Below are 20,770 nucleotides of genomic sequence, written 5' to 3' on the forward strand. Positions count from 1 at the left end.
CTAGACAACGTTCCAATTAAAAGTTGTGCGACAAGAATTAACCTCATTTTTCTTTGAAATTAATGATAGCGGCCATGAGGTATAATATCTAAGTAAATAATCTAAAAGTTCTTTCATTAACATTATACGGATAATAGAGCTATGAAACAATACTCGATTCTAAAATCGATACATGGAAATTTTGTTATTTAATAGTTACATTAAAATAACTGAGTTCTAATCTATCATAGATAATAACCAATATACCTACACGTTTATTTGTTACTAAAATTATATTAACAATTTTGACACCAAATAATGTTTTGCATTGATCTAATAGATATAAGTACAGATTTTCACTGCTTATTGTATAATGCAAATTATTCAATATATTGAAAACTTTTCCACAACATATAGCTTGAAAAAGTTTAATTCATTTTATGAAAAAAAAGTAACCGACGTTACTGGCATTTTTATTCAACAAAACCCATAACAGTTATTGATTTTTCGAGTTAATGCACGCGAATGCACCTCTTATATAATATATATGATAAGTACGATAAACATAACTTTTATTTTTGTTTTATTTTTTATATAAATGCAAATAAATAATATTTTATCTGTCGAGCTTTATCGGAATTATTAATAAACATGACCAATTTAACATCAAATATATCGAGATTGAAAATGTTATACATTTCCATATATCGTGTTGATCCAAGATAAAATTTTAATAATGTATAAACATCTCATATTTTAAAAACATTAAAATATATATAAATATCTCTATTTCTAATAAGTGTGTAAATGTAATTAAACATGTTGCAAATTAAAATCCGATAATTTTAAACATAATAATCTCTCTTTCTCTCTCCCCCCCCTCTCTCTCTCTCTCTCTCTCTCTCTCTCTCTCTTTCTCTCTCTCTCTCTAAATTAAACTTTTCCTACAAAGGATTCTATTCACAACTTAAGCTTATCCCGATCACATAACACGAATAGTTAGAGAATCTTCGATTAAGAGAAACCATCACATCGATTCTCAAATCCTACATAATCCCACACCTATCGCTACTTATCTGACCCAGTTTTCATATCTTTTCTATAGAAATAACGTAGAAAAATTTCCGGTTTAATCAGACTTCCGTCACGTGCAGCTGCGAGTATCGTCGCCATCGTAATGACACTGCTCGATCTTGCGCGCGTCCCCAATTTTCTAAAAAAAAATAATAACAATAAGCTTAATCCGAATAAAACTTGGGACAAGTGTGCCCCAATTTCAGAAAGGTCTCTCTCAATCTCCTCGAACTCTTCGTAGCAAGAATAACAACGAGTCTTGCTATTAAGCTCTCAATGTCCCGTATAAATAATTGCCCAAAGAGCCCACCCATCAGATAGATATCAAAAAAATAAAAAACAATCTTGAAAGAAACGGACCTTGAATAAGCTTGAATATTATTCTACTTTTTTGACATAATGGAATGAGGCGAGCCAAAGTAATATAAGACCATAATAGCGTAATATTTCTAGTTTCTTGTTCGTATATAGTTAAATACATGAGATACATATTTCCTTAAATTGTCTAATTTGTTATTATAATCTTCTAATTTAGAAACAGAAAAATTACAAATAAAAATTTCAAATTCTTTTTGTTTTAGTTACCTATATCATTTATTTAATTTTTATTATAATTATAGAATTATTTAAATATTAATATTACGGCTGTTCGATTTCGCTTCCATTAAAAGACTTTTACAAAGTTGAACGAGATAATAAGCCGTCTTTTGTGAGAGAACTTTGTGTACTTCAACTTGGATGTGGCCACAATGATCGTGGCGACGAGAGAGGCCCGTGTCTGGCCGGCTTTAACTATTTCCTACCGGTCGCGAACAAGTGCGGCGTGACCCAGTCCGCGGTGTTTTTTTTTTTTAACGAAAAAAGTGTGAAGAGGGAAAAATAGGATGAAAACGACGCCGGTACTTTGCATTCTCGGGCATTCCGCGATAAAAGAGGTAAACGAGCGTTTCTTTGAGCTTAACGGAAGTTGCAGAAAACGCACCTGAAGTGCGTACTTTTAAGTCATCTCGCCTAGAAAGCATATATTTGTTCTAGAGCGAATTAAAAAGTATCAAAAAAAGAAAGAGAGAGAGAGAGAGAGAGAAAAGTTTATTAAAAAATTCGTTAAATTGAATAAACATTTGTTAAGTATTATTCGCAAAGTAAACCTCATTTCGTATGAAAAATCTATCTGGAGAGATCTTTCTCACATAACTTTAAACTCCTCTTCACTCTCTCTCTCTCTCTCTCTCTCTCTCTCTCTCTCTCTCTCTCTCTCTCTCTCTCTCTCTCTCTCTCTCTCTCTCTTTCTCTCTCTCTCTGGAAACTAAAAATTTAGATATAAACCTTGTTACCTTTCAACATAATTTTAAATATTTTATTAACCGCTGCTAATTAGTAGATATTATATATGTATTACATGTAGGCTGGTAATATATCGAAAATGAATCAAAAATTGTTAAATTACCAGATTATTACGTTCCGATTTAACTTGCGTTAATGTATTTACGATGATACACGTAACGCCATCCGTGATAATCTCGCGATTTGTTTCCTTCTTCATTAAATATTTGCTACAATAAATTTATTAGCAGTTCTGTATATAAATGATTAAATGAAGTCCAAGATAATTATTGAAATAATACAGTGCAGTATTTATTGGAATAATGCAGACATGCGCGCTGTGAATAGAGCCTGTCGATAAATACCTCGTTATATATTGTGCGACAGCTTTTTGATCGCGTTTTGCACACACTCATCCCAAAATGTTTTGAAAATTCGTATCGGCAGGAATTATTTGTGCTCGCGACATAACAAAGCGCTTTATACTGTCATCCGCATGTTGATTACAACACAATTTATTAACGCTCACGCTCGCAAGCTTTTTCTTTTTTAAAATGTCATTTAACACAAACTTCAAACACTAATTAATCGAAATTATTTTCTATCCTAAAACAAGCTACATAAGTCTTGTTATTCAAAATAAATGCTTTAATCTTTGTTGAGCATAAATGAAACTTTAAAATCGTATTTCTGTTTCGTTTCCCTCGAAAATGACTAACTTGGCTTTTCTTTATTCCTTGTAATTTTTCTGAAAATTGCGTTAATTATCTCATCTGTCTAATGCGAATAGAATAGAAGGAAAATTCTTATCTTTCACCCGCCTTCAAGATTACGGTGGCGGCGGTTTAATTACGATGCTTTAATTGCAAATTTCATCAGCGAATGCGAGCTACAAAATTAATACCTCAAGCAATAATAGATACGCTGGAAAATATATATTGTATGTAGCTATTCTTGATACGAACTTCGACATAGCAAAGTTGCAAAGACTGGTAAGTATATCTATCTATATTACGATTGCCATCTACATATTCCGAAAAATTAGTTAATAATTCGCTGATTAACCAAGTGGCGCATTTTAATAATCTTTTCTATATACTTACATAAATAAAATTCTATTTTTTAAGTAGGTAATAAAATTTTTAATTGCATCGAATTTTAATCAATTATTTCTAGTAACAGCAGTTAGTTTTTTATGTGTAAATTTTGTCTAATTTAAATAAAAGGATACATGGCAATTAATTCATTATATAATCTGTTTACCCCGTTGCGGAAGAACATGATGTTCTTCATCTCGGAGATTTCGAATATTATAGATTTTACGTACGTGCACGTTCATTATTCTTATATTATTATTATCAATATTCGCAAGCTTCGAGAAGCGCTTTTATTGGCGGCTGCAGTAACGAAAGCTTTTCATCCGTTGTGATCTATCTTCACCTACGCCCTTCGGAGAGTCGGTAACTGCATTTTCCCCGCGCCATCCAAAATCGGATGATATCGCGCGAACTCATTATACCCGCTCGACTCCGTCTGGCGATTTGCATAAATTTTCCACGACAGGGAATGAAATTGCCCGCAAACTGTAGCGGATGGTGAAGTTCCGGTCTGTTCTAAGCAGTCGCTAACGACGTAAACGCGGTGGACACGTGTGCGAGAAGCGCATTGTTCGAGTTACACGGATTAACCTTTTGCGTTTCAGGGATAGTAAAACAACAATAAACTCCACTACGGATAAATATAGTGATGCTCATGCAAAAATTAGAAGAGCAACTGCATATTTCCTAAAACACATCAGCAACTCTTGTTTATAATAAATAAAGCTCGATGTTCCACTGCACTTTTAGTTTATTCATAATTTTATCTATTAATTTTTGTTGATTTGTACATGTAATATTTTATTGTAACATGGAAACTTGATACAAATTTAAATTTCTATTTTTTATTACTATTTATAATTAGGTAATAAAGAAATATTTATGTAATAATATTTTAGTTTTCTAGTACAATTAAACCAAATTAAGAAGTAAATAAATAAATCATAAATAAATTTTACTCATTAATGATGTTCGATTAAACACGTTTTATTTCGCGCAGCTCTGTGAAATCTGCGCTTCATAATAACTTCATGCACTTTTTAGTAGCGGCATATACCATGAACTTCATCGATAATCTGGCATCATAGAGCAGCCTCTGGCATCATGATTTAATACCGGCTGTTGCGGCGCCATTAGTCGAGCTCGTATAATTTCTAGCCTGCGCATTATTCGCTTTAAAAAGCTTTCCGATGCTCGCGGTTACATACGCCTTCTCGTTGCGCTGCCCGTTAACTCGCCCGACAAGCGGAAAAAATCCATCGCGCGTGTAGGTGAAAATATGAAAATAGATAATGTATACGTATATATACACAAGTACAGTTGTATCGATGCATTCGGATAACAACACCCGCGTCAACTTGTCGGACGGACTTAACGTCATTGATTAAACAACGCTGAGCGCACTTTGGAAAATTTAATTTAATACATTTTTTATATTCAAATAATATTAATAATAATATTAAATAATAATAATATTTAATATTTAAAGAAATACTTTCTTGAAACCAAAATCTAAGGCACCTAATCAATTAAAACGATTAAGAATAGTAATAAAACGCAACTATTAAAGATAATAATATATATATATATTATTTTAAAAAAGATTTAAATTATCTACAAACATAAAATTACACTCTGTTGTTCTATTTAGATGTAGATTTATTAGTCCGGAATATTCCATATATAAATGTGGGGATGTGCTTCGTATATGTAATTATCTATCCATATAATGGCAGAGGTTAGCGGAAATATCCTATTAATGACAGTCCATTAGGCTGCCAGCTCAAATTTCCTCCAATAAACCCTTTCGAGTTGCGCGCTCACTCTCGAGACCACTTTCATTAAAAAGATAAACTTACTTTATTCTATTATTTTTCATTGTTCGCCCCATTCATCTATCTCGGCTTCGTAAAACAGAAACGACATGTTTATTCACTTTAAAAAAATTACTAACACTTTCGATGAGTGACAGTTACCGATCACTCTGTGCAAGAAAGCTAAAGCGTGATGCATCATTGATTAAACTGCAATAAAACTACGATAATTGCAATATAATTAATGTGCGAGTCGAATTTTTCTAAAATTAATAATGTAGAAAATCATTATTATAATAATAATTGTGTTACATGCAAATTATATTCGTAAAGTAGAACGTGTGCAAAAAAATAAAATATTTTGCTAATTAAAAAACATTAATTAAAGATAAACGTTAAATTACATCGTCTAATTAAGTTATGAGAGTAAATAAATCTACATACTGCACTGTTAGATTCGTAATGTTATTATACTCATGTATATTATAGTATGTAAATTGTACCCATTTTGAGTTATTTTTAACCATTTCTATAGGTCGCCATCGCTCATACTCGTTAATTTAAGTAAAACAATGTAAACATAATGTAACAATGTGAAACAAAATAATTTAAATAAACTGAACTAACAAAGTTCAAATAATATTGTTTTGTATTAAAATAATAAATTTCAACACACACAGTAGTTAAAAATAACAAAATGTTACTTAACTCAAGGTATTGCTTTCAATAAATTAAAAAGTATCTTTAATGGTGTTAAAAGTATTTTTCCGTTTGCTACACTCCTATAACCTCTTAAGTAATTGACGATAGTTTCATTATGATTAACAACAATAAAGTGAAAAAAGCGGCTGCGTAAATGCTCAAGCTTAATTATTATTCACTAGGTAAAAGTCGAAGCGCGCGTTGAAGAGCTATACGAATGCAACGTCATGCAAATGACAGAGCACTCGAACGAGATTCAAGTACTCGCCAGCGAGAAATGCACGTTCCGTAAAAAAGAACCTCGATATAAGAAATGAATGCAAAGCAATGTAGGAAACGTAAAAAGCGAAGGAGGACGAGAAACCGTATCCAAAGATTTACCGTGCTGAATCTCTTGCTGACTGTCCGCCGGTATGTTGTCCGCCCTCTTTTCGCGATACCCTTTTAAAGCAAGCCGTAAATTTATGTTATGCAAATACAGATTTCCACGGGAAAACATCGCGAGAGAGGAAGAATGACATTTCGCTTTGCCTCGCAAAGAATATAAAATTCGCACTTCGTTATTTGACTGTCGGTGAAAGTCTCGCCGCTAGCTGTTGCATTAATATAGATCGGACGTGAAAATTCACAGATAAAACATCTCAAATAGGACACTTTCAGAATATTGTTATAATATATTGTTATAATTACGCTTTAAAGAAATAAATACGATTTTTAGCTAAACACATTTGTACGCGAACTATTACGAACGTACAAACGATAAAAAGATACAAATATATCAAGGATTTTATTAAAACGGTATACTTATCCCTTCGTCCGCATACGTTTTTTTGGCACCTTTACGCCGCATAGGTGGGTCGTTTTCGTCTTGTCTTTTTTTTTAAGTGTTAAAGTGTTACAAAAAATCTGAAAAAATTCATGGAGGTAATTCAAACCTTCAATTTGAAGTATCAATCATAAAATTATAAGCAATTTAATTTTTTCACATATTTTTTATTTAAGAAATGGAGCAACTACAACTACAACTTGTAAAATCATCTTTTACTCAAAAAATCATAACTTTAAGAGAAATAAAGATATCGAAATGAATAAAAAAAGAAATTGAAGGGGAAAAACGTACCTTTCATAAAAAAAATATTGCATGCAATTATTTTGAAATGAAGTGCTTAAGTGTTCGCCGCCAACCTCGTTTTTTCAAGAATTACGTGTCTCCTGTGACGGCTGGAGGGGGTCTGGCGCCTTGAAACTCGGTAGGCGGGTTCTCGGGGAGCATAACTTTTTTTACGGATGCGCAGTGGCGCCATTTCTACGCGTTTGCAAAAGTTACAACTACATTTGATTTTCGCCCGGACGAAAACGACCCACCTAGTGGGACGAAGGGTTATTAATAGAAAATAATAAAAGTATTTACTTAAAACATAAAAGAGCTTTCATGTGATTAATCAAACAAAACTTTGCTTTCATCAAAGTAACAAATTTCTGTCGAAACCCTCTCGAACATGGCCTGCAGAATAAAATCAAAATCACGGAAGTGATTCGATAACAACAACCGCCACCACGGTAAACCACCACTATGATAGACCACCACCGATTTAAAGTGGAAGAAGCAATTTGCAGGCTATCGTACCCATTTTCGTGCGCGTCACGAGCAGACGCCGCGCCGCTTATGATCGCGATCTACAAATACGTAGCCAAGTCTAAACAGACTTTCTTATAAAAAAAACTCATTAAAATGCAAACTTGCAAAATGTAAAATTATTAATTTATCATGGAAATATATCCTATCTATAGAGTTGCAACGATATATTTACAATAATTTATAGCTTAAATATAATACTTAAGAATATAATTTAGAAGTACAATTATTTAATTTAAGAAATGTGCAAAATTGCCTTCTAACAAAAATTCCAACTTTATCGTATTTCAACAGAATAATAATCTTTCTATCTCTGTATTCTAGAGATCTTTCAATATAGCAACTAGCAACCGAGATCTGACGCAGATCATTTTGCGCAGGCAAAATGTTTTATTCACTTAACTATTAACAACGCAATATTCGCCTTATCTTCAGGAGACAGGTCTATAGCACGATGCTTTGACGTTGTACACACGGCAGACGTTTGACATGAAAATTATCTAATATAGGCTCATCCTCCTCCCGTCTCATTATTCTGAGTCTTCCGCTAGTGAACGCAATGTGTATATGTGCTTATACATATATGGGAGATACAACGTCCATGCATAATGCAGGGGCACGGGAATGATGCATAAATATTTAGAACTGACTTCTATGCGGCATATAGTTAAACATTGACAAAGTGACTTACGTTATAACGACCCCAGTAGACAATGCAAATCTCTTTTTAAAAATTTCACATAGTTATCTTTAATACATCCAAGCGCGTCAAGATAAAACTTAGAATTTTTGTTAGAAGATAATCTCGAATATACTTTAAATTACATTTAGATATATTAAATAATTACACATTTAAATTAGATCTTAAGTTATATTTAAATTTATAAGTATGATAAGTAATAAGTATAGCTTTAACAAATTGTGTTAACTGATTATTTGTTTGTTATTTCTATCAATTTACTTAATTATTTAATTAGTATTATTGTATTAAAGTTTATCCTTTTAATTTGCTTTAATCTTATAAACAGAATATCTTGCTTTATTAAATTAACATAAATTAAAATATTTTAGAGATCGGTTTTAACAAATTTCTTGTACGTTAAAAAAGAACCAAAACATATTTTATATTTTAATTAATTTAAAAACGTATTAAATATTACTTTTTACTTAATTATATATAACGGTAAAATTGATTTATAAAATAAGCAAGAGAAATATGTAATTTTATAATACGACAAGATAATAAGTTCAGCAAAAATATTCTTTCTGCAAGCACGTCGAATTTCATGGTATGTAAAATATGAATAGCAAGCAGATAATGATATTCAACGAATGTCCTCGGAAAATTCGAAAAAAGAAAGCTGATATAAATACGCGGAAAATCAGAGCGCACGTTAGAGGTCTTTAAATGGATTTTTCAAGTGGATATTATTAACTGAGTTTATTGTAACGAAGAAGAGCAATGTAGGACGTTACCATTAACGTGGCTCGTTCCCAGAAGTTCAGAAGCGAAAACAATTTATAATAGTAGTTATAGGTGCTTGCGCTTTTACTCCGTAACTCCGCAATGAGTTGATGGAGCTGGAAGAACGATATTCTACATCAACATTCCGCACGTTATTTCTGCGATTATCCTAAATATCACATTTCATTTTACTCGTTAACAAAATCGTGTTTTTTCATTAAAATTATTAGCATTTATATTTTCTTTAATAAATAAGTAAAAAAATAAGTAAAGTACTATTTTCTATCAATCATTAACAATAAAATGCCTTATTATTTTAAACAAATAAAGACACTCATAATCTACAGCGTTATTCCATGTTGCCGCAACAGTAGGTATCTAAATATTGTTTCAATTTTTTAATGTAATTATGATTTCTTACTAAAATTATCAATATATGTAGTAGATATAAAAAATAGGACACTTCGTATTTTAATTGTTTAAAATAATTTTACACAACAAAAGATATTTGTAAAACCAGATCAATATATATATTATTTACATTTATACTAATATATTACACAAACGACATAATTGTAGCAGCATGTAGTTTCTTTGTGTCAATTATTTTAAAAAATACGAAGAGTGTAAATTCTTTTTTATCTGTGTATTTTTCTTTGAAAATGCAAATTAAATTACGGTAAAATTTTTCGCAATACATGAGAATATTTCATCTCGTATTTTTAATTACGTTATATTCACGTGCCAGGTTTTCTGAAAATTATTTTACGTAATAATATATTAATAAATTTTAATAATTGCACCAAATGAACATTAAATGCGCAGCGCGTTTACGATAAGCGAAATTAATTACGTGGCGTCCAATCGTCGGCAACATATAAAATTTTCATTTCATATTCGCTGTTCGTGCAAATTTAAACTTCCGTTTTGATCTCATGTTTGGTCATTAGCGATAAGGATGATTATCTAGTATGTGATGGATCCTAGGGGCGATCAATCGCTCATTTGTCACCACCTCTACTTAAGCATCAGTTTCAACCAGGTTCGAATTACGTCATGGAAACCGTCAGGCTGGGAAATAGTTCACCAACTATTCCTGCATAGACGATAGCCGAGTTTCTCATCAACATTCGAGTCTCGTATGAGCCGTACGTTAGTAATTTCGACAAATAATCTACATTGTTCTATCGTCCTAATAATCTGCAGCTGTATCTCTGTACGAATCGCTCTAATGCTCAGTCATTCCGGATCTTCTTATTGTATCGAGTAATGTAAATGCAAATCTATATGCGCACACGCTAGATTGCATCTCGTTAATCATTTCAGTAAACAAAGGATAATCGAATTTCCGTACGTCGATATACAAGGTTTTGCATGGAGAAGAGAGAATCCATAATATCCGTATAACGTTCATATCTCAAGTTACGTTTTCGACAGCGAAATCGAGATTATCCATGATTCGTGCCCCGTGCGAATACTTCATTAAGCAAACTGCGCACGTTGCGCGAAACGAAATTGCAGCGGAGTGTAACTTGGGCACATTTAGGATGAACTACACGAAACCTTCGAAGTAATACGAATTTCTTTTCAACAACTGTGACGTCAACATCTGATATCTACGCGTTAATAATATTACGTATTTCTAACACATAAAAAAAATGTTGCCTATCTGGTTTATAAAGGTATAAGAGTTTAGACGGTAATAATTTCTTTTCCATTTCATCACATCTCGCAACTACAGTGATATGAGAGATAGGATTTTGAGCTGCGGATTTCGTTATATACATCCACTTCAGGCGCATCTGCAGGTATAAAGAATGAGAAAATGCATTTCCTCGACTTCGAACAAATGGTTGCGGCTTAGAAGAATAATAATACTCATCCTGCACATTTGTGAAGACAAAGGATTGCTCGCCGCAACGCAGTGCGAGGCTAACCTGTTTTTAGATAACATCAGAGAATCGAGTAACAATATAGAACAGCGATTCTTTAATCGACTATTTAACAATATAGAAAACAATAAAACTTTTTCTTTACGAGATTCTTCGATCACAAAACTTTTCTTGTATAATATAGAAGTTATAATTAAGCAATGTAATCTAATCTTGTGCATACGTGTACATTCGCCTCATAGCGGTATAATACGCAGTTTATGTGGTTAATATGGGTTCAGAAACTATTTGTGTAAATACTTATGCAAATTATAATCATCCAAAACAACGAGTGTTTGTATCTGCGGTGAATCGATTTGCATCGCTTCGCGTATAATATAATATTTACGTGATAGTTTTGCGAAACCCGCAAATTTTGCATAATGTATATTCAATATTTGATTAGAGCAAAATATTAATGCGCGGTTCATTTTATACTCAAACTATTTTAACATTTTAAATCGATCACGTATAAAAACACACAAAAGTAGGTACGTAACTATCATGAAAAAGTTAATATTATTTAAATTTTTACTAAACTCTATAGCTCTCTCTCTCTTTATAAACATTATGTAATCTTATAAATGTAAAATAACAAACTATCCTGCAAACAAATTACCAAATTAACTAATTTATTGCAAATTAATGTTGAAAAAGTTTCTGTTAATGAAGAAACACTTTGAAAACTGTTTCGAAACATAGCTCATAAGACGTCAGACATTTCGCAAAGCAAATATAAACCGGAACGGAGTACGAATATAGAGCGTATGAAAGCCATCATTCCTTAGAAACTAGTAATGACGAAAGATAGTTAACCGCGACGACGGAAGTTGCGAGCTGTCTCCGCGAGAAACTCACGCCGTAACTTCGCTTTGCGATGCGTATTTGAAAGGAAATTGCACGCGCTCTTCCGCCTCCGTCTCTCTCCATCTCTCCCTCTCTCTCTCTCTCTCTCTCTCTCTCTCTCTCTCTCTCTCTCTCTCTCTCTCTCTCTCTCTCTCTCTCTCTCTCTCTTTTTCTCTCTATCTCTATCTCTCTCCTTCTTTTATCTCGGCAAACATCATTACGATCTATAGTTTACAGATGTCAAGATAAATCTCAAAGACCGAGATAATAATCGGTTTCACAAATCACGGCATTTCCTATCCGTCGATAGAAGCGGCAACTCGAGAGAAGTGTTACTCTCATAAAACTCGTTAACTCTTTCATTTCGAGTTACAAAAGAACTTACACAGGGAACAGACTCGATTACACGAGTAAGAAACGCGTATATCGATCTCCCATCGCCGAGAAATGTAAGGCCGAGTTCTTTTTAAGCGTGGAAATAAAGCGGAATGTCACAACAATTGGCTCGAATTGAGAGTCTACGTGCTCATTACGACGTTTTTGTCTCGATTTCTATCACATTTGTTCGCAATACTTAGAAGAGAAAGAAGAAAGGTATGTGAATCTAACGGAAACCAAGATTTAGCTAAACAATACTTTTGCGATAGAAAGAAATTGAATCAAATTTTTAATCATAACTTGTTTTCATGCTATAGGTAACTACGTGTAATACAAGAATAGATTCTTAATAACTTGATCAGCTTAATAGCGCGAATAAAACGCTGTAATGATCATCAAATATGCGTCATTACTTCGAGATTTAGCTCAAGCGCGTCACACTTTCGCAACCTTCGCTTAAAAAAAAGAAAGGGATATACATATCTATGAAGTGTAGGTTTTGTATATGGGGTATTGTAGGTATACAACAGTTTTATGATGAAAAGAAAACTGGGGGTCTCTCGGGCAACGACTATTTTTGCTATATCCTACAGTGAGCGATGTAAAATGAGGAAAAATTGGGTCTTTAACAAGTCAACCGGGAATAATGCGAATAAAATCCCATTATAAGATAAACGCACTTTCGAATTTGGAAACTGAATTAAAAAGCATACATTTCGAGATTGCTAATTGACCCAAATTGGGACGAAGTGTACGAGTTGTATGAAGAACGTCGTTCGTTACTATTAAATGACAAAGACAACTTCGTTTTTGCGCCAATACATTTGCTCGGGCTTTTGGCGCGTATCGACGAGATACGAAATCTCGCGGTGACGACACGTCAACAGACAACCTGTGTACTATTCCTGGCGAACGCGTATCCAATTTGCAACAACGGATAAACAGGCGCGCAGTAAATTATTCGCAACGCCCGCATGCCCCTATTATTCCCATTTTACCGTAATGGAGAGGTCCGTACCCAGAGAGACCGATGTCCCCTTGGAATGACTCCAACGTTGCAGCGCGATACAACGCATATCGATATAAAAAAGCTGTATTGAGCTGGAGTTAACGGAAATGATGCACCGATATTACTGCGAGACATTGGCGATACGCTGCCGCAACTCGCAATTTTTAAACTTTTATAAAGGAAATATCGGAAAATATAACGCAGAAAAGTGTCATAAATTATGTATTGCACCGCGTTAACTAAATTATTAAAATATTTTGCATGTAATACGCGCAATTCTGCAATGCAGAAAATCTTAAAACTGTGTCCGTTGTAGATAATAATTTATCTATTTGTTTAAAAAAAAATCTGTTCCCTCGCTATATATATAATAGTTTAGAAATTAGCCCTGGCAAATTTTAAATTAAAATAACTTCACTTCCATTTGCGAACAATCGAACGCAAGATAAGTTACATTTTGGCGATCGGGTATCGATTACTGCGAATAGGTTACAGCGAGGAAATCGTGGGAGAAAGAGAGAAAAAAGGCACACCGTCTCCTTAACCTCGCTTTCTGCTTCCGTGAGCAAGGCAAACACATTTCAGGATCTATTTCATGCGAGCTCTTCGAACGTGCCGCACACCGACGGCACCGCTTGGAAATGTGGCGACGTTCATTGCAACTTCATTTCCAGACAAGTGCAAAATACTTCACCGGCGGCAGTTCTCGCAATCTCTGTGTCAATTTTGAAAGGCATAAGCTAGAAGCTATTAACTTTTTAACAAAGAAATTTTTTGTTAAATGTATTATATTTTTGTCATAAGTTTACAAGGAACTATGAAAGGCAGTTATACATATTTTTATGCATTCAACAAAAATTTTACATATGTCTTTTACCTCGTAAAAAACATACATAAAATAGACTTATATAAGTTTATAACATAGAAAAGTTTATAAGATACAGTTATATAAATGGTTGTTTATCAATTGCTATACATATCCTTTATGTATTCATTAAAAATAAAAAAACTATCTGCATTACCAAATATAAAATTGACTATTATTTTAGAAAATAATTCAATATATAAACGAGCATAAAGACAAACTTGAAACTTGTCGATTTCAAGATCGACAGAAATGTGCCATTCATGCTAATTAGTCGAATCGATATCCAATCGATGAGCTTTAATAAACTCGATTAACTGACTCGATTGTGTTTAACAAAAATTACATCACGCTAATTTCTTCGATTGTTCAATCGCGCTATTTTAACAATCTATTAAAACATAACAAGTCCTTAATGAAGCGACAATTACTCTCTATCGTGAAGTCTAACCTATTTCCCAATAAATTTGTCCATTTCAAGTGTTTCGTTGGCGCTTAGTAATTTATCGGACAAGCTTCCTGATTGTCAAATTTAACGAGCAAATAATGAATCACAATTTATACTTAATTCCTCTCGACGACAGAGAAATCCATTCGCCAATAAATGCCTCTGTTTCATTGTCGAGCCTCAGCATTGATTGGTTCATGACATTCATGAGCTTTGAAACACTGCGCTTCTAAATTCAATACGGTTTCTCGAGACAATTGTGTCTATCAATAAATATATAATGTGACTCTTTTACTTTAAGAGATAATTGTATAAAAAATTTAAAGCCACGACGCTTTTCCTATGTCGCGTTATCGTTTATGATGTATTAACGCAAAGTTCTTTTCGAACTAATTAATGTAATCATATAAAGAAGTTCGATTAGTTCTGAAATAACATAAAATATATAGATATTAAATACATGTGTATATAGATATACTTTCTATTCCGTTCTAAAATCTCTGTTTACCTTCTCTTCGCTTAAGTTATCCAGGGCAAAGTCCCGGATGACTGCTTCGCTATCAAGAATTTGCCGATATCATTACTGTTAATTAACTAGCTTATAATTAGCTTTCCGAAGAGCTTTCAATCAACTATACGAAAATCGAGGCCATTCGATCAAACTTTTGACCGTTGAACGCGAACGAACGAAATCTCGAAAGAACGACGTCTCGACTGATCCCTTTTGGGATTTCCGGCTGGATGCCTACTCACCCTTTGTCGATCACCCAAGGGTCGAATGCCCGCACAAGCTGTGACGTCGGCGGGAAACGTCGCACAGATCGGGCGTCAGCTGAAGCGGGCGATGTATGACGTGCCTTGCACCACACGGTGCTCGCAGTGGCGAGAACGAGATAACTTTTCACCACCGAGCACAACCGTCCTCACCATTCGAGAGTGCGCGGACGACTGAGGTCCGACCGTCGCCGTGGGTGTAGCTGTGCGGTGCCAGCTCCCTCTCACCCTCTCACCCTTCGCGAGAAAGCGCACGCTCTCTTTTATCCAACAAATTCTCTCTCTCTCTCTCTCTCGTTTTCTTTCTCTCTCTTTCTCGTTCAGTCGCGAATTCTCCCTTAACTTCTTAGAGCTTTTCGTCCTCCTCGCGCTGGTCGAAGCGCGCTCCTCGTTCATCCAACTCGCTCCGTTCATCCGACGCTTTCCCACCCAGTCGCTCCCATATTTTCCATCCCGTATTGCTCTTCGTCCGCACCCCCCGATTATCCTCGTCGCTCCGGTGTCGATCCGACTCCCTCTTTCCCCCGCGTTTCCGCACGTTCCTCTCTTTTGCATTCCGGACTAATGTATCCTTTCTCCAATGTGTAGATAGTCCTTTCTCCTCTATTGCTTCCTCCCTCTACAACAAAGCGGTATCTCCTGTTCTCTCGCTCCACCGTGTCTCAATCATCTCATTCATCCCCCACCTTTCTCACCCGCGATTCTGGAGCGCGTCGCACTCGCCCCTTCTCTCGACAATCCTCGTTATTTCACCCTCCACCACCCAGATCTCTCTTCGATCTACCTTCTCTCTCCCTATTGCGTTACTTCGTCTCTCTCGCGTACACGCATACTGTCTTGGAAAATTTCGCACCCTCTGGCAACCCCACAGCAAGAAACGGATGCTGGACTCGATTCGCCGACCGAGTTCACCCGACTCGGGAAGAAAGAGAGAGGGAGTTAGCTTCGACGAAGGGGCGAACGAGTAAGTGGTGGTGGCCTGGTCAGCGGAAACGACAAAGACAAACGACGACAGTACGATCGGCGAGGCGAGACGAGCGAGGGAGAAAAACGAACGGTGCGCGTCCGAGCGTCGATCGTCGTAGATGGGAAGAGGCCCGATTTATTGAATCCAGGGGACCTATCGTGAAACTACTTGCAATTCCGATCAAAAACGCGAGTTTCCGACAGCAATATTGTACGTGTTTTGCAACCGTGAATCTCTTTCAAAATCGGTTTATATATATCAGTCGAGTTGCAATGGCAAATAAAAGGAAGAAAAAAAGAGGGAGAGTCAAGTATTGGAATTGACATCAACAATATAATACCTATGCAAAAGCAGTTGAGAAATATAATTTGAGTTATAAATTTTAATTTAACGTATATTGTTATTTATATAAAAATTAAATAAAATTATATATTTTTAACAATGTATTTATAAATTAGAAATAATTGTAAAAATAAAAAAATTAATATTATCGTCAATTTAATATTTTGTATTAAAAAGCACACATTTACACATACTAATAAATTAGTCCTTACTTTAATGCAACACGTAGACTAAATTGATTCTCTTACTTAAAATAAAGTCGATCTTTCGACAGACCTGTCCATATCTTACACGTTACTCGAACGAAAAATCGAGTTATTTAGAGAAAGTCGCCTGATACGTTACGGGCCTTTAATGCGAACAGTCCCTCACAAAAGGATCTGCTTTAGTGCTATGTTGGCAAGATTCGGCGATACGTATATCACAGCAGCAGAGATTTCCGGAAGATTCATATCGCCCGGCGTGTAACGAAATTTATCGCGTCATTCGTTTTCGAAATAGAACGAATGTGCGCGACGCAAAACAAATATTGAAAGCTCGTTAATCTCGAAATTGAATAATCTCGAAACCTTTTTCCTCATTTTTAGCGAAAATTGAAAAATTATATACGGTTCTTTGCAAGCAATTACATCTGGCATATTCATCTCTACATTTCAATATTTAAAATTATTGCAGCATTCGACATACATCCTACCTTATTTGTCGATTTCATATTTTCTCTTTTCTCTCACCGCTATAAATCACATAAAATTAAGCTTTATTGTAGCCAGACAATTCGTTTAACTTTAATTCGCGTTCTCGCACCTAGCACCTAGCACTTTCATGTCACCTGCAACGAAGTCCAGCCGTATACGAAAAGCTGGAATTGACAATTTCTCATCAGACTAACTTGAACAGTTTTGTGTGATGAGAACAACCGTGAGTTCCGACTATGTCGCACCCGGTACGGAACATCCAAGCAGACAGCTTTCAATTTGCCACGAAATAATTTACACTTTCCAGTACGGCGATTCCACTGGGAAATTTATTGTGAATATGCATGCAGTACTTATGAATATGAATATGAGAAAATTATTATGCCAACGACGGCGCGCGATGCAGGAAGTTCGCACGCAGAGAAGCTCTCCCTTCTCCATCTCTCTCTTTCTCTGTCACTCTGTCTCTTTTTCTCCCTATTTATCTTTCTTCTCTCTCAAGCTCGCTCATTTTCAAAACCCTCAAGAAGGCGAGACTTTAAACAAATAAATATTAGGAAAGTTGCATCGCATAAGATAGAAATCAAATTTGCTCAAATAAATGACCTGCATTCTGAGATTCGCTGCTATATGTGACAATGCAACAAACTACGTTTTAGTACATAGAACGCTTCTGTAATGTTTCCTGGGTAAGTCACGACGACCACATTACTCGTGATTTAGCGCAATGGTCAGGAAACGTCTGTGCGCAACACGTGCTGCAATGTGCACGCATTAAAGTAAACTTTAAGCTATTTATTCAGAAGTAGAAACTATATAGTAAGCCGCAAATCAACTTGTATGACGTATAAATAATAATCTAACGTTACAGAGTAAAGCTTATTCAGCCTCGAATAAATAAATTATACAAAATATACACATCAAAATAATATATAAATATTCTGAAATAATTTTTAATAAATATTTCCAGGTGAAGAAATTTAAGAGACTCGCATTCATAATCAATAACGCGATACGCATCTCAAAAGCGAGACTCAGAATAAATAGTGTGAGAACCAAAAGAAATAATAAACCTTCCGTATAATATTGCTGTTCACATAAATTTTTCATGTTCACGAGATTAATTTACATAAATCTGCATTCATAAATCTGGATATCGATACAAATATCCATGAGTTATTAACATCGTTTACATACCATCAAAATTATTTTTAATATAATAATATATTAAAAATATATTATTCCAAGATCTTTCATATTTTAAAAAAATTCGTGAAAATGGATCTTACGTTATATTATTTTGCTAAACAAAAAATTACAATAAAATTAATACTTTATAAAAATCTCTTAGCAATTATAATTTGTATAATAATATTTAAACTTGGAATAATACTTGGAAAGATATAATAAGAAAGTTATAAAACTAACTTGGAAAGTTGTAAATTAATTCAAAAACTTTTTTCTTCTACAGATAATTATTAATTTTTATTCTGCATAGACACTAAGCGCATAAATATCTTGTAATTTTTATTTTTTATAAAAAATAAAGTTTTAAATAAAAATATTAATTTTTTATTCACTTTTTGTAATATTAATTTGCTTCTTTATTCTTTCTTTGTCTCTTAATATTTATTTAAATAATGTTAATCTAAACAATTGAAAATTTAATTATGTATATTAGACTTGAAAATAATATTGGCTAAATAAAATTATTAAAATATTTCATGTTCTCATTTCAATATTATTTTTCTATATATATAGTTTATAATATTATTTTTTATTTTATATGATTTATTTTTACTTGCCTTATAAATTTTAAATAACTGATATACTTTGCAATTAGTATTCCGAAATATAGAAAGACAGCAAAACATAATAATAAATGACAAACGTTGACGAACTCTATTATGAATTACAGGCATATGAATACAAGTGCATTTTCGCGTACACAATAAATTCTTCTCAAATAACGACAAACAATTCCAAGATTAAATATTGTATATATGTATATGTATATATAGCAATAGTCTGTTCTGTTTCATTCATTTTAGACAATGGATTTATGCGAAGTATATCAGTTATTTAAAATTTATAAGGCAAATAAAATTAAAGGTAATTATGCAGTAATAGCTGCTGTATTTTTCAAACTTTTTTTGTTTATAACTTTTTATAAACTTACCTATTACTGCATAATTACCATATTCAATATATAGAAAGTACAATACAAGAAAGTATAGTTATAGTTATATTATGCCAAAATGTTAGATTACATGCGATTCGCCATATGCGTGAGATTTGCGAATAATATGGACATTTATTAATTTCGCCAATTTTTTAGGCGCAGCGAATTTTCGACGAAATAAAAAGTCGCGATGTCGCAAATATTAAAGAATCAGTTGATTCGCGTATAGAGCTACACCATATAAAATGAACAACGTGAAAGATCCGGTACTGATGACGAACGACGAATTTCACTACTACAAATCGCGAATTGTAAATTGCGAACTACGAATTGGACATTCCTGCCGGTGAGTATAAGTACATAATCGAGTTTTTATGTTACACTTACGGAATTAATCATCTTCATTTGTTTTGTTTAAATGATTTGCATAAGAATTCGAGAAAAAGATTTTTACTTATAAAATTTTATATAAAAATTTATATTTGAGAAAATAATTCTTTCGGACAATATATATCTAATCGTTTTCCTAAATATCTATTTTGACAATCGAATAAAAAAACGCGTGTGTATTATTACTTTTTCAGATATTTATCTTGGACGCTACTATAATCGAGATGTATCTTTATTTTACGGATGAAAGCGTCGCGCTGCAACTCCGCTGCTGCGCGTCGTAGCCGGTGAGTCGAATTATTTTTTATTTTCGGTAATGAGAGATGCGAGTAACGATCACAACCGTGCTTATGCGTACTACATACGTTGTTCGGATTGAATAAACGCGCAGGAAAAGCACGTGTGCGAGGTAGCGCTGGGAAGCTTGATTGTTTTGCCATGTAATCTCAGGGCGAGGCCTTCGCGACCGGCCGGCACCACAGGCGATGAACCTGCGCGAAATTAAAATTGATTCCGCATCGATAATAAGCAGGGAGTTTAATAATAATACACACAGTGCCATGGCAAGATCGGCCCACACCTACGCCATTAGACAGTCTGTCTGTTTCGACATTACTGCTCGTGTCGTTGCCTACCTGTCTGTGGAATTTCGCCGCGTGAATAATAACGCGGTAATCTTTATATAAATACTGTGCTAGACTTTGGACTTAAACTTTTTATAATACGTTTAACTCGGAATTTGCCAGTAGGTATGGCACGCAATGTTTTCGTTTTTTAAATGTTTGTGCCACGTAGCACGCCGCTGCGTACTCAAAAAACTAAGACCGTGTTGTCATTCATGCCGTGAGACTCG

General features: G+C 34.1%; 1 protein-coding gene across 1 annotated transcript in view; it reads right to left on the reverse strand.

The window, feature by feature from the left end:
• The window catches only part of LOC139812753 (uncharacterized), a 128,598-nt gene extending 113,070 nt beyond the window's left edge, over positions 1–15,528 (reverse strand). Inside the window, exon 1 of the mRNA XM_071777832.1 lies at positions 15,321–15,528. The gene's annotated coding sequence lies outside the window, so the exon portion shown is untranslated. The remainder of the gene's footprint in view (positions 1–15,320) is intronic.
• Positions 15,529–20,770: the final 5,242 nt, after the last annotated feature.

This window comes from Temnothorax longispinosus, chromosome 5 (genome assembly GCF_030848805.1).
Source record: "Temnothorax longispinosus isolate EJ_2023e chromosome 5, Tlon_JGU_v1, whole genome shotgun sequence".
Lineage (NCBI taxonomy): Eukaryota > Metazoa > Arthropoda > Insecta > Hymenoptera > Formicidae > Temnothorax > Temnothorax longispinosus.